This window comes from Gekko japonicus, unplaced genomic scaffold (genome assembly GCF_001447785.1).
Source record: "Gekko japonicus isolate JY-2015 unplaced genomic scaffold, Gekko_japonicus_V1.1 scaffold528, whole genome shotgun sequence".
Taxonomy (NCBI): Eukaryota; Metazoa; Chordata; class Lepidosauria; order Squamata; family Gekkonidae; genus Gekko; species Gekko japonicus.
In genome coordinates this window covers 889,086-902,970 of record NW_015170290.1, presented here as the reverse complement: position 1 = coordinate 902,970, position 13,885 = coordinate 889,086, and the positions used below count along the sequence as shown (strand labels likewise).

The 13,885-nt window shown below is 41.8% G+C and overlaps 1 protein-coding gene across 1 annotated transcript in view; it reads right to left on the bottom strand.

Annotated features, from left to right (window-relative positions):
- Positions 1–13,885, bottom strand: part of LOC107116036 (protocadherin-15-like) — a 456,694-nt gene that overhangs the window by 9,935 nt on the left and 432,874 nt on the right. The window lies entirely within an intron of this gene.

Genomic DNA, 13,885 nt, shown 5'->3' with positions numbered 1-13,885 from the left:
CCCCCCCCAGACCTCATCTGCTCCATGCCCTTACCTGCAAGTGGAGTTTTGATTGTGCTGCACAGCAGGTGAGGGAGCAGAAAAAGGTGATGGAAGAAGAATGGTGGTAATGGCTGCTAATTCTACATCTTGAATTTTAAACACAGACAGTCTGTCAGCATGTGGCCTCCCGGCAGTCTTAAACTCAGATGCGTGCCACTGATGTCAACAGGATGTGTCCCCAATGAGGGTGCATGGGGTTGTCGGCATGAGCGGTTCGTGATGTACTTTGTACAATTGATTTTAGTCAGATTTTAAGAGTGCCTAACTCTCTCAGGACTGTACCTTTCGTGTTTTCCATCTTATTCAGAACTTCTATTTATATCCTGACATAGACATAAGGAGGCTTGAGAGAGTAAATGCACAAAATTACAGTAAGACTGAACTAGACATAAGGATGCTGTTGAAGGGAATGGTAGAGGAGAAAATAACAAAAACACTGTGGAAGATAATGGTCATAGTTAATATTTAATACTACCATCTGCAAAGTTTTACTATTAACATTCAGGGTGTATAGTCGGTTATCAGAGGTAAATTATTGCCATTGCCCATAAGATAGGAAAGTAATGAGCAACTGAAATGAATATTTATCATCAAAAATGATCAGTGACTTTTTGAAGTCTACTGAAGCTGTGCAAAATCTTATATTGTTATTGCATGAACTATGTATTCTGTGGTGGGTTACCTCATGTCTTGCAATCCTGGCTGCTGCATCAGGAAGGGGCAATTTGTAGGGGAAAAGGAGCGTGCAAGAGAAGGGAAATTAACCTTCTCTTCCACTCATTTTACACCACCTCCCTGGCCACTTTTTCCTCAGCTGGAGATCGAAGCCCAGATTTACAATGAATCTCTAGCTTGGGGAAAGTAGGTGAGGAAATGGTGAGGAATGGTTAACACACCCTACTTTCTCCTGAATTTTCTCTATGGCAGGTCACCCCTTTCCAATGACATTATGAAAAGGAGGTGGTTTTTGGGTTTCGAGGTGCAATGCAAAACTGTGTAATTCTATTCATAGTCTCCCAAAACGGTAAAGCTGTGATTCAGAGAAAACTGTGTACACACATAAATACTTGTAAATGCACATAACAGGTTGGAGCTAGTCTAAATTTTCCAGTGGCAAAACTTTCCTGCCTTCCTCTTCTCACTACGACACAATGATATCCATGAAATGCTGCTCCTGGATGACAGGAGAACCCGAGGAATGTCACAAGGACAGTCTGAAGAAGGATGGGGGTATCAGCAAATATTGGCAATTTAGTCTGGATCCAATCCAGAGAGTGACTAATTTTTACTTCTGGGAGTAGTCTCTGGTGCTCCATGAATGCTGCCTTGGCTTTAGGGGAACCGTTGCTGGGAAGGGAAAGCTATGTGGGCTTTGGGTCTCAGGAGAAGAATCCAGTTGCAAGGAATGATAAACGGTCAATGAAAACTTTACATATCAAAAGTATGGCAGTATGTATCACCAGACCGTAGAATGTATTACTGAAATTGTAAACTGTGTTTACAAAGTAATGTGTTTGCTTTAATAAATAATGGTCCTGGTCACACTGGCCAGAGAATGCGGGGGGAGGGCATGGCTTTTCGCTCTGCTGCACTTGTGACCCGGCCGAACGCGATCAGATGCGACGGCAGGGAATCAGGGGTAGCATTTTGTCAGCGCATGTTTCCGGCACGCTTCATGCGGCGCTGGAGTGATCAGACGGAGGATGTCCGTCTGTGGCCCATTGCAAGCAGATAATACTGGTGTTTCTGCAGTAGCTTTGAACTACGGATCTTTGGCGGGATGCGATGGCTTGCCAACGGGTGCGCGACGCTTGCCAGATGTGCTGGTGTGATCGCGCCCGTTAAATCCGCCTGGCATCCATGAGTATCCCGCGGCAACTTCTGTGTATGATTGGAGCCAAGGTAAAGTTTTGGAAATGACTGCCATAGAATTTTTATCTGGGTCCTAGGGACAAAGTAGGATATACATCTACATACATGTAGTCTTATTTAGAAAAGGTGCATAATTTCCTAGCCAGCTTTGTGCTCAGATTCTGCAGTTAAGAATCTTGAATCTTGTCCATGATTTCAGCTCTTGAGAAGCTTTCAATTTTTTAAAAGCCAAGTTTCTAGACCTTGTTGTTGCAGACGGTTTCTTCATAATGTGAAAACTAGAAAGAACCTCTAGTGGCTGGAGAATGAATAGTAGATTCATCTCTTGCATTAGGCTTAATGTCAATCTTGTAAAAACCTCTTTCCACTTAAAAACAATAATGTATGATATGCCAAAACATACAGCACATAGGAAAACAACATTTGTTTTACAGATTAGGTATTTAAAGATACAAAGAATCATCGTTGGTACAATAGTTTGCACTTTGTCTTTTCAATGCTATATACTTAGGCTCCTAAATTTATCAGCCTAACAGTAATCTAACTGGTTAAATACCAGTGGGTATTTTTCTTTATTTTACTTTTAGACAGTTTAAACTTATCACCTTGTTAAAAACCAAAAATCAAAATCAGAGGCAGTAAACCGAAGTTGGAATTAGAACATGCTATCTTAACCTTTTGGCTCTTGAGATAAAGGTATCACTATTTAAAGCATGAAAGATGCTAACAGCCTATTCTTTTGATAAATACTCATGGTCTTTTCAAACAACTCAAAGAAAGATCATATGCTTGTCTTTAATCGGCTCCACTCTATTGATATAGTGTACAAAGTGTACCTTTTTGGAAATGCAAAGATGATTTTATAGAGCCATAGTTGTCAGCAACACGCGCATCCCCCCTAGCCATTTCTGTTCCTCTTAGTCTCCAGTCAAAAGTGCTTGAGAAATGCAGCCACCTCTGTAGGACTGCATTTGAAAGTGATTAAAGGTAAAGGTAAAGGTTTCCCTTGCTCGAAAGCTAGTTGAATCCGACTCTAGGGGGCGGTGCTCATCTCCGTTTCCAAGCCAAAGAGCCAGTGCTGTCCAAAGATGTTTCCATGGTCATGTGGCCAGTATGACTAAACACCAGGGTGCACGGAACACTGTTACGTTCCCACCGAAGTGGTACCTATTTATCTACTTGTAATTTCTTGCTTTCGAACTGCTAGGTTGGCAGAAGCTGGAAGTAGAGACGGGAGCTCACTCCATCACGCAGAGCTAGGGTCTCAAACTGCTGAACTACAGACCTTCTGGTCTGCAGCTCAGCATATTAACCTCTGAGACGCCGCAGCCCCTTGAAAGGAGTTACCACACTGCTAATTTCATGTATGAATTGGTCCTGAGTTGTGGCCATCTGCTAGAAACATGTCCTTGACCCTAGTCTCTTAATTGGCTTCAGAAGCCCACTATTACATTTCATTTATTCATTTATTAAAATAATTTTGTACTGCTCTTCTCCACTACAGGTGAGCACAAGGCAATTTACAAAAAACAGTTCATCAAAACTTTATTTTAATGATACTGCTCTTACAGCCAATTCAGCTCTGAACAGTGTCACACTGAGACTAAAAAGAGAGAGAGAGAGAGAGAAGGAAATGTATTTAATACATGTGTCTGTATAATATAAAAATTTAATGATTTTTAGTCTTAATCGACTAAGAAAAGAACTTGGGAACTGCTAATGTAATATTAAAATCCACCCCTGTTAAAAGAAACCTCAAATTATCCAGTTCACACCTAGAGTCCTGGATATAAGGTATTATCCAACTACCCCTTGCCTCGTTAAGCAAACCACAGTCAAATAGACAATGCTGAAGGGTATTTGGCCAGAATTGAGTTCATCAAAACATGAGAGAGGAAAAGCAGAACACAACAGCATCCCAGATTCATTTCAGATAGCCAAAACAATTTAAAAGCCAACCAATACTACATTTCAAAATCAACAGTATAAAAACTGGCACACTAATCAGTTTATTTAAATTAAAAACCTTTTAAAACAAGACCCACTTACACACCCTGTGGAAAAATGGGGAGGGAAGGGGGCAGCTTGTATCCCCCGTCCAGGGCAGCCCAATTCAGAGCTCCAGAGCTAGCACCAGAAAAGTTCTGAAATGGGTTGTTATGCTTCTGACTCACCCATGAGAAGGATACCATCATACCACACTGGGAAAATTTCCTTCTACTGTAATATTTTTTGTATGCAACAAACAAAACCCTCTCATTGTTTACGCTATATAAAAATGATAATTTATGTTGAAAAGTTTAAAATTTCTAAGGAGCATTTGTAGAATGACAAGAGTGCTCATTTCAACTAGCAGATCATTTTGAGCTTCTCTTGGCTGAACGAAAGAAACCTCTGTAAACAGGCTTATTGTGTACTGGCCGACCCACTTGCATATCAAAGGTCATACATGATTAGAGATTCATTATTCTGTTGATGAGATTCACTAGAAACTAATTTTGAAAGGTGATGGTCACTTGGTTCTGAATAATTTAATAGTTTGACAATGTGTGTATTCTTTTGCATGAGAGTTCATGTCTTCCTACTGTCTATATCAGCCCTTTAAACATACACGCTTAACTTTACTCACAGTCAGTTCTGTCACAGCCAAAGAACATAAGAAGAGCCCTGCTGGATCAGACTAGGGGTCCATCTAGTCCAGGATCCTGTTTCACACAGATGTCAACCAGTAGCCTTGGCTCTCCAAGGCATGGAGGCCAAGGTCTAACTTCATGTGTCCTGCCAGCACTGGTATTCAAAGGTTTGCTGCCTGTGTATATGGAGGCTCCCTTTACTCACCATCGCTAGTAGCCATTGATGGACCTATCCTTCATGTCTCTGTCTAACCCCCTTTTAAGCCATCTATCCTTAGGGCCATCACTATGTCCACTGTCAGTGAATTCCATGGTTTAATTACTCATTGAATAAAGAAACATGTCCTTTTGTCTCTCCTGAATCTATTGTCTATCAACATTATTTGAGAGTTATACATATAGGAGGTGGATCCAAGACCCATTTCTGCAGGCACAAAGAAGAAGAAAAGAAGAGATTGGATTTATACCCCGCCCTTCACTACCCAAGGGAGTCTCAGAGTGGCTTACAAACTCCTTCCCCTTCCTGGGGCTGAGAGAGCTCTGACAGAAACTGCTCTTTTTCAAGAACAGATGTGCCAAAACTACGGCTTGCGCAAGGTCATCCAACCAGGTTCAAGTAGGGGAGTGGGGAATCAAACCCAGGTCTCCCAGATTAGAGTCCGCGCACTTAACCCCTACATCAAACTGGCAAACACTTCCATCCATAATTTTTTCAGTTTCTCCCACCTATTGGAGTCCAAAATGCCCCCCCATTCCTGCCCCAGAAGCAGAATTGGGGGGGGCATTTCTGGCTGCCACAGGAGGGGGGAACTGTGCAAATCATGATCTGTGAGCAGAAATCCTCACACTGGTACAGACATGCCATTGGATCCACTCTATTATAAACTCAAGCCAGGAAATTATTTTCAGGATCTCACCTTTCTATAATACCCCTAGGCCTTTTTTGCTGTGTACTCTCTCTTTAGTTGCAATATGTGGCAATGATTGAGAGGAATTTAATTCAAGTTATCTCTCAGATTCTTTATCTCATGCTAGGATGTATCTGGATCCCACAAAGACCCATAAGGAATGGGGTCTGAAAGTGTGTTCCGGATCAAAAATGGGAAATAAAAACGAGATCTTTTGAAACAGAGTTTGAATTTTTTTTATGCTCAGAGGAGATTTGGGAGGTCTCAAGTGATGAGATTACAGAACTAGCACTACCTTTGTGCTTGCTGCTGGACCTTTGTTATGACAACTCTGCCTGGAAAGAAAAATATTATTACAGTAACACAGTAAGTCTACTCTGCTTCAAAGGAGTCTGTCCTAAACTTTTTGTTGTCAGGGGAAGGGAGAATGCAAAACCATGTATAGCAGTATTTGATAACATGGCCATAAGGCTTGCAAATGTAGTCAGCTACATTGCTGGTGACATTCTGAAATAACATTGTACATTTTTTTAAAAGTACAGATTTATTAACCTCTTGTCTGCAGAGGGGCTGCTGCTAGTATAAATGTGCTTTATTCTGTGAGAGCGCTAAAATATTCAGCCTCAATTAGAGCAAGAAAAGAGAATGGATCATCATTGTCCCCTGTGCATTCAGCTATTATTGCGAATCATGACATGCACTGGACCTGAAATCAACTCCACCTTGAATGGGGACTTTATTAGGCACAGAAAATTTCTAATGTGTCAGCAGAATGCAAGGGATGAAGTTTGCAGGGCTTGGCTCTGGGACAAAACAGAATCTACCTTCAGCAGTTTTTGACTGAACCATCCATACTTGTCCAAGTATGCTGGAGAAAAAAGCCAGCCATCGAAGAAAAACAGCATATTTCCAAACCTTTAACTAAAACATGATTGTAACTACTTGTCTGTGCATGGCTGATAACATTAGTGCAACAAACTGGACGTAGGGTTTTAAAGTTAATTCGCTATAGCTGGTTTTGGCAGTGTTCATTCGAAGTACACCCTCTTAAATATCAATTTTAACACTTAAAAAACCTAAAACAAATAGATGAGAACTTAGGTGACTTAGGCTGCAATCACATGCACAATAAGTCCCGACATAGGCGCGAATGGATTTAAAGGGTGGATTTAAAGGGTGCAATCAGACAGGAACATCTGGGAAGCACCCCGCAGCTGTCGGCAACGTGCTCTGCTCTGCCACAGAAGCAGAGTTAAAAGACACCGGGGAAAATCCGGTAGTAAATGGGTTGCTACGGGCCACAAATGGACTTTCCCATGTCTGATCGCTCCAGCATGCTCTCATAGCCTTGGGATGGTCTGATCAGGCCATCTGACTCTGTGCCATTGTTTCCCCTCCCCTTCTAAGTATGTGCATCATCGCAAACTCCACAGGGAGCCCTCAGTGTGGAGATGCGATCCATCGATTCCCCGTTTAAGTGCATCAGTAACAAACAGCAAAAAACCCCAAACACCTGACTCACCCGTGGTTGTATCTGATTACGCAGTGGTGGGCTGTGCCCGCAGCTTCCAAGGGGCGTGTGAGCGCTGCACTGCGGGTCCAATTCCTCCAGAGGAAATAGCCTTGCCCCCCCCCCCCCCGCTTTATCTCGCATGTGTGACCGCAACCTTATACTTTTAGCCTAACTTTTTTGTTTATTTACAGGTACAAAGGGCAAACTAGCTAAATTAACAAAATCAAGATTTGCTAATGAGTTTTATTTACAGCATTGTAAGATACACTCTTGCTAAGTCTAGGTTACAAAAAAAGCCATTTACACTTATTAAATCCTTCTTTTCCATCCTCATGATTAAAATTACGTTGTTAGATTTAAAGGAATGCAAACATCTTCAAAAGCAATATGCTGAGCAATGTATCCTGCACTATGGCAAAACACCATCCTTTAATAGGAAGCAGTTTTGATATATATAAAAATGTTTTTTTAAACACAAAATAGATTAGAAAAGGGAAGTCTTCAAAATGCAGTGTCAGTATATAAAAGGTAATAAAAGGCATGCTGCGGGTAACAGGGAGAAGGAAGAGAAGGTTGAGCGTCAAATATGAGAATCTTTATCAAAGTGGCAAGCCTGCCTCCATGGCACAATGCTCTCTGATCTACAGAACAAGATGATACATTATTGTAATAACTTCAGGGTTTTTTTATTTTGCTGAGTCTGGTTTTCTGCTATCACTTGCTTTCCTGTGACATCCAACATTTTACATTGAAAGCATAAGTTCTGTCCCCTGGTGAACATTTTCTGTGGAAGCAATAAAGTGCCATGTCCTCCCCCACCCCCCATGCACAGCAGGGTACTTGATCTGCATGTTGATACAAACCCTTTCGTCAAGCGATGCAACCCCCCCCAACACTTCCCTCCTGTACATATTTAGCATTCCAACTGTGCTAACGTGCTCATCCAAGCAGCGGCTCTTAGTTCTAGAATATCCACCCCTTCCATCATGAAGTATTTCACAGTGTATCAAGTAGTAAAAGCAGGATTTTTTAAAAAACAAACAAACAAATAACAGAACTCCTTTTGAGGGGAAAAAAACCCTAAACATGACAAGACATGACAAAACAAAAAAAAATTTATTATCAACAAACTGCAGGTATCAAAACTGAGGAAGGAAAGTGAAAAAAAGGTTGGGTGGGGTAGGGAGAAGAAAAAAAGATAGCTCTCCATGATGATGATGATGATGATGATGATGATGATGATGATGAGTCATGCTGGGTTTGGAATACATTGGCAGGCGATGTTTTCCAATAGAACCAGGACACGCATCATGGTATGTGTTATCTGTGTGCCTGTATGTATGTATATAGTCACAGTCATAATGCAGTGGACTGAGATGGGAATCGTTTTTCAAGCTCCTCCACTACACGGCTCAAGTTGCCATTCTGCCGGCTGGGCTCAGAAGCAGTCTCAGTACTTGGTGGATCTGGCGTCGCAACTGGTTTCAGCTTGGCTATGTGTTTTGGTAGCACATGGTTTTTGTCTATTTGACTGTACATATTGGCCACTGATTTTTCAATATCTGCCAAGTTCTGAATATTTTTAAGAATCCCCTTCAGCTCCTTTCGAGGAAGGGAAGGGGGGTCTGGCACACAAGCCTGTGAGCACGCCTCTTCCTTGGAAGGGGACTTGGTGTGTTTTGCAGGGGACAGGAGCTGGGGGTCTAAGGTGGATGATGAAGAGGACAAAAAAACAGCTGGAGGAGAAGGAAGTTGAGGTGGTAAGGGCGGTGGAGTTGGTGGGGGAGGAGGTGGTGGGGGAGGAGGGGTTTTGGGTGGGTCTGGAATGCTTTCCATGACTTCTGTTTTAGGCTGAGGACTCAAGAGGTTTTGGTCAGTGGATATTTTGGTTCTCAATGAAGGAGTAGGCGGCTTGTGACATGGCGGAGGGGACAACTGTTCAGAAGTGTCGTGATGGGTGATGATTACAGATGGCATTTCAGGTGTTTCCAGTTCAACAACCTCAGAGCAAGGTGTGAGAGATGAGAAAGAAGTTGAGGCAAGGAAACTCTCAGACGACATCTCTAGTGTACTCTCTGCCTCTTGGGTGCTGCTGCTGTGTGCTGGTGAACGCAAACTTCTAATCTCTCGGGATTTCACTTGTTTCATTTCCTGCAGAGCCTGCTGCTCAAACTGCCTTGCCTTCTCTTTGACAGATATTTTGGTGCCAATGATCTTTCTGAAGATTGGGCTGCTGTGCTGGACTTCAGCTTTTCCCCTCTCTGCTTTGTTTCTCTCCTGCTCCCACTGAACGGGATCCATGATGACGGCCCTACTCAAAGCATTAGAAACATATTTTCTGGAAGCAGGAGTGGGTAAAGTCCAGGCTCGATGATAATCTCCCAAAGGGCACCCCATCAGAACATCTTTCAATGGTAGCCTTCTAGGAGAAAGTGGGGCTAGAAAATCTTCCCTTTCTTGCAGAACCCCTGTACCCTCCACATATAGAGGGTTTTGAGTTGTTAATGGGTTTTCATCAGATATCAACGTAACATTACTTGCAGATTTGGGTAACTTATTGTTCAGTGTTCCATTGATATTAGACTGCTTGTGTGCCTCAATAGCACGAGAAGCAAAGCTGCTAATAGCTCTCTGATGGTCTCCTTCTTCAAACACTGACTTTTTTCCCCTGCTTTGTTGAAAATGGTAGAGAAGAAAAAGACTTGAAAGAAAAGAAGATAACCAAAGGTAAGGAAACATGCATGGACACTAATTCACATGACAAAATATAATGTGAATGAAGTGAACAAAAGCAAAGATATTAAAAGTCTTCTAAGGTTATCTACAAATCTAGATTTATATGTAACTAATCTATATGCAATTTAGCTACTGAGGCAAAATGTTTTATTTATTTAACTAAGGGAAGTGATTTACTTCTTCAGGATAAGAAGAGAGGATAAATAAAGTCCTAAATTTAAACAAATGTCTCAACAAAAGTTAGCACTCTGTAGACATCTAAACTTCCCCCCAGAATTAAAATGTCACAGTTAAGAGGAATTTTGCATAAGATCTATCTCTACAAGCGCATTTGATATACAAGTACAACTCAAGGACTGTGATTAGAAATAATGAGGAAACGAGGTCAAATAAATCTGTCTAATAGAGACTGAGTTGTGCTAAGTGACAAAAAAAGTCTTTCCATTCTGTAACAGACTACCTAACCACCCGCACCCATGATCGCCTACGAGTGTACTGGATGTAGGGTTGCCAGGTCCTCCTGACAGGGGGATTTGGGGGGTGTTTTGGGGGTGGGCGGGGATGTCATGTGATGATGTCACCCAGAAGTGATGTCATTGCATTGGCTGGTTTTGGGGCAAAACTCTATGGTAAATTCACCTTCAAACAATAGAGTTTTGCCCCCAAACCAGAGCATCCTGACATGATGACATCACTTTCGGGTGACATCATCACTTCGGGGACGTTGCACAGTGATGTCCCTGTTTAGGGGTGGGGTTTTCCCCACCAGCCAGCCGGTCCACGATGATGAGAAGCCCTTGAATGTAGGGGATCCCTCTCTCAGACCAGGGAGCTGACAACTCTAACAGGATATGATGTATACTTGGAGCCACACAGAGCAACAGCTTTATTATTCATTTCAGTAGAGGGGATAGCACCATTTTGGCATTTTCTGCACGTGCACTGATGTCCCCTAAATTGGAAAAAAATATATATCCATGTTCAACCACTCTGATGTACACAACTGGTTCTCTTGGTGACCAAGAGACTGAGGTATACATTACAATCACAGCATGTGGACTTTTATTCTTCTGGCTGAAATATGTACAAGTCCTTACTAAATGGACTGGTGCAATCACATGGGTGAGACGTCATTCCACATTCCTTGGGGGTGAACATGAGGGTTTCTACACCTAATGTGAGTACACACAGTTAGAGTATGCTTAGAGTGTGATGACTCACTATGTAGAGGCCATTTTCAATGGCATCTGAATAAGAGTTACACAATGCAATCTGCTATGAAGAAAAAGCATTCTTCAATCAAAAACTGTGTTTATCTAATTCATTCCACCAAATCATTCTCCCATGTAATCCCTGCTCATTATGTTTGTATTTGGTAGTGGTTAGTTTGAGGTTTCTTGCTGTCTTCAAACCATTTTGTTTTCCCAGAATCAAATTGCATATTAGCAATGCTGCCAAAGTTTGTAACTACCTGATTTGGAATATGAATTTGTCCAGCTTGTGATGCTTGGATGTATTCCAAATCAAGTGCCATTTTTCCCATGAAGTTCTCTGCAATTTGAAATGTAAAATGAGATTCTGTATATATGTCTGGAAAACAATATTCAACCTGCTTAGTAGGTAGTTGTAAGACAATGTTAAGTGAGGAAGAATCTTTCACCAAACAGCTACACAAGTCACAGGACAGAACACTCAGGAACAGAGCATTTCCCCAAGAATTCTCTGAGAAAGCTTGTAAATACCAGTATGATTTCAAATAAAGCTAAGGGATGTTTGTCTGCTGCTGTTACAGATATGATGAAATGGACATGGCTACACTTTGATAATTTGCAATCCATGACTGCAAACATTAAATTGCTTAATAGTGTCCAGTCTCACTGATATTATTGAATCTTCCAGTGAATGAAAAGTTTCAGAAGTCTGAAAAGTGCTACTGCAAGAAACTAGCTAAAAAGAATAGAATTGATTGAAAGTTACTGGTCCTGAAGGCACATAGAACTGCAGTGCTTTCCGTTTCTTATCCCCACTTCCCTTTGGAAGGAGAAAGGAAAACTCATAGAACAAATTATTTCAGAAGTAAATTTCTTCCAGATACTACAGACTAAAAACTCTAAAAATAATTCAACTACTTTTCTATCTTCTACAATTTTATCCACATGATGTGAGTTTACTTACTGATGCCTACGTATCCAAAGAGAGAGAGAGAGAGAGAGAGAAATATAAGGGAAAGGACACAAAACATCTTTACAATTTTTAGCCATGCTATAATTATATATAAGACCAACCATTACTCGAAAATGGATTGAGTTGTATGTCAAAGAACTTATTAAAATACGAGATGCTGTTTTTCAAAAACAATTTTCTCTCAGAAAGGTTTACATATGTCATGACGAAGAAACCACTACGTCCTTGATCTGAAGTGAGCTCTATGTACACATTGAAGTTTCTGAAGTTTCATTATCAAAGGAGTCCCATTCTACTGCACAAAGCTTACGATAATATCAGGCATAGCCTCCATAGCAGCATGAAGTCCTGGGATGGATTTGATGCATATTCAAAAAATGTTTGGAGACATCTAGAGGACTCTGAACTTCAGTGTCTAACATAACAAGATCCTCAATTAGGCTATCTATGATACACTCTATATCCAATCTTTGAAAATCCTTGTACATGCATTATATATGGCTGAACAGATACTCCCTGTCCTCCCTGACAACTGCTTCTTCCCTCTTAGTACCATCACTGGCAATCTGCACTCAAGATCTTTCCAGGAGTTAACAAACCAACAAACAAACCCTAGGAAAAGAATGATTGGCTTCCTTTGATCAAGTGATGATGCCCTCTCACAACTGCCACTTGACTGCAAGGGTGAAAGGGGGATTTTAAAAAAGAATGAGAGAGAGCAGCAATCAAAACCAAACTACAGAAAACCGATTTTTGCCAGCTCAGGCAGATATCTTCATCAATATACATATACACAAAACTCTGTTATTCATCATATATGCATTTAGTTCCATTGGGTGTTCTTCTAAATGGGAAGCGTACATGCACAGCTACAACTGCAGCCCACAATGGAGGGGTATCCTGAGCAGGAGACACATCACAGTTCTCATATGGCTGCAGACTCATCAGATCACACCCTGAGGACTTGATGGTAGTCAGGTAGATTGGTGGACAGCAGCCGCCCAGATTTAGTGAGCAACAGCAGCGCCTAGGAAATTTTTGTACTGTCCTTTTCACCCTTTTCCAGCTCATGGCCTGGTGATTTGTTGAACATTAGTAAGTGCTGCAAGGCCCTCTGCCCTGGCATGGAACCCTCTTCCCATCAGGGGATGCCTGTGGACCTGCCCCCATCCCACCACAACCTGGCTCTGGTTGCACCTACAGCCCTGTATACAGAAGGACCAGCCAGACCTGAACAGCTGCACACCCAGCTGAAAGGTGTGGAGGGGTAATAAGAGTAGTGACATTGCATGGACACAGCTTGCTGCCCAAATATACAATTAGCTCAGCCGTGATGCAGCAGGGAAGACATCTGTGTGCAGGACTCGTGCTGAAGATGCTGGGGTAGTGCATACCAGCCCTCAGAGTCCATACATGCCATGTGCCCCCACAGTACGCTCTTATAATACAGGTCTAGAATCTTACCCTATTAGCAACCATATTTAAATACTTGCTATTGTTCTTACAAATGTATTTATCAGAGTAACTGCTATTAGATGCGAGGACAATTGTATTTACATTCCATTGTGCATTATTTGACTGAGTATCATTGCTCCCAGTTCGGGACACAACTTGAATAAACTGAGGGGTTCACTAGTGAGCACCTGAAACTACCAATGGGCTGCAGGTGTTGGACTGTGTTTTACAGATGGCTGCTCTAATTGCGCACTTATAAACGATCTTTTGTCATTTTGCCACCTGCACAATCAAAGCTTTCTGCCTTCTTTTGGGACAACAAGACAGTACTGCATACATGAGGTGCAGGATCATGCCCCCATGTTTAGGAAATGAGACATAGTCTTAAGAAGAATGCAAGAAAAATGTTTTAAATAATTGTGAGGGCCTGCGCTGAGGTGACAGAAGTGGAGTCCACAGTGAGTGAAGAGAGCAAAAGAGTTGGCTCAGATGAACTGCAGGTGGAGCAATAATCCCAAGTGTGGAAGTGGCAAGCAGCCTTG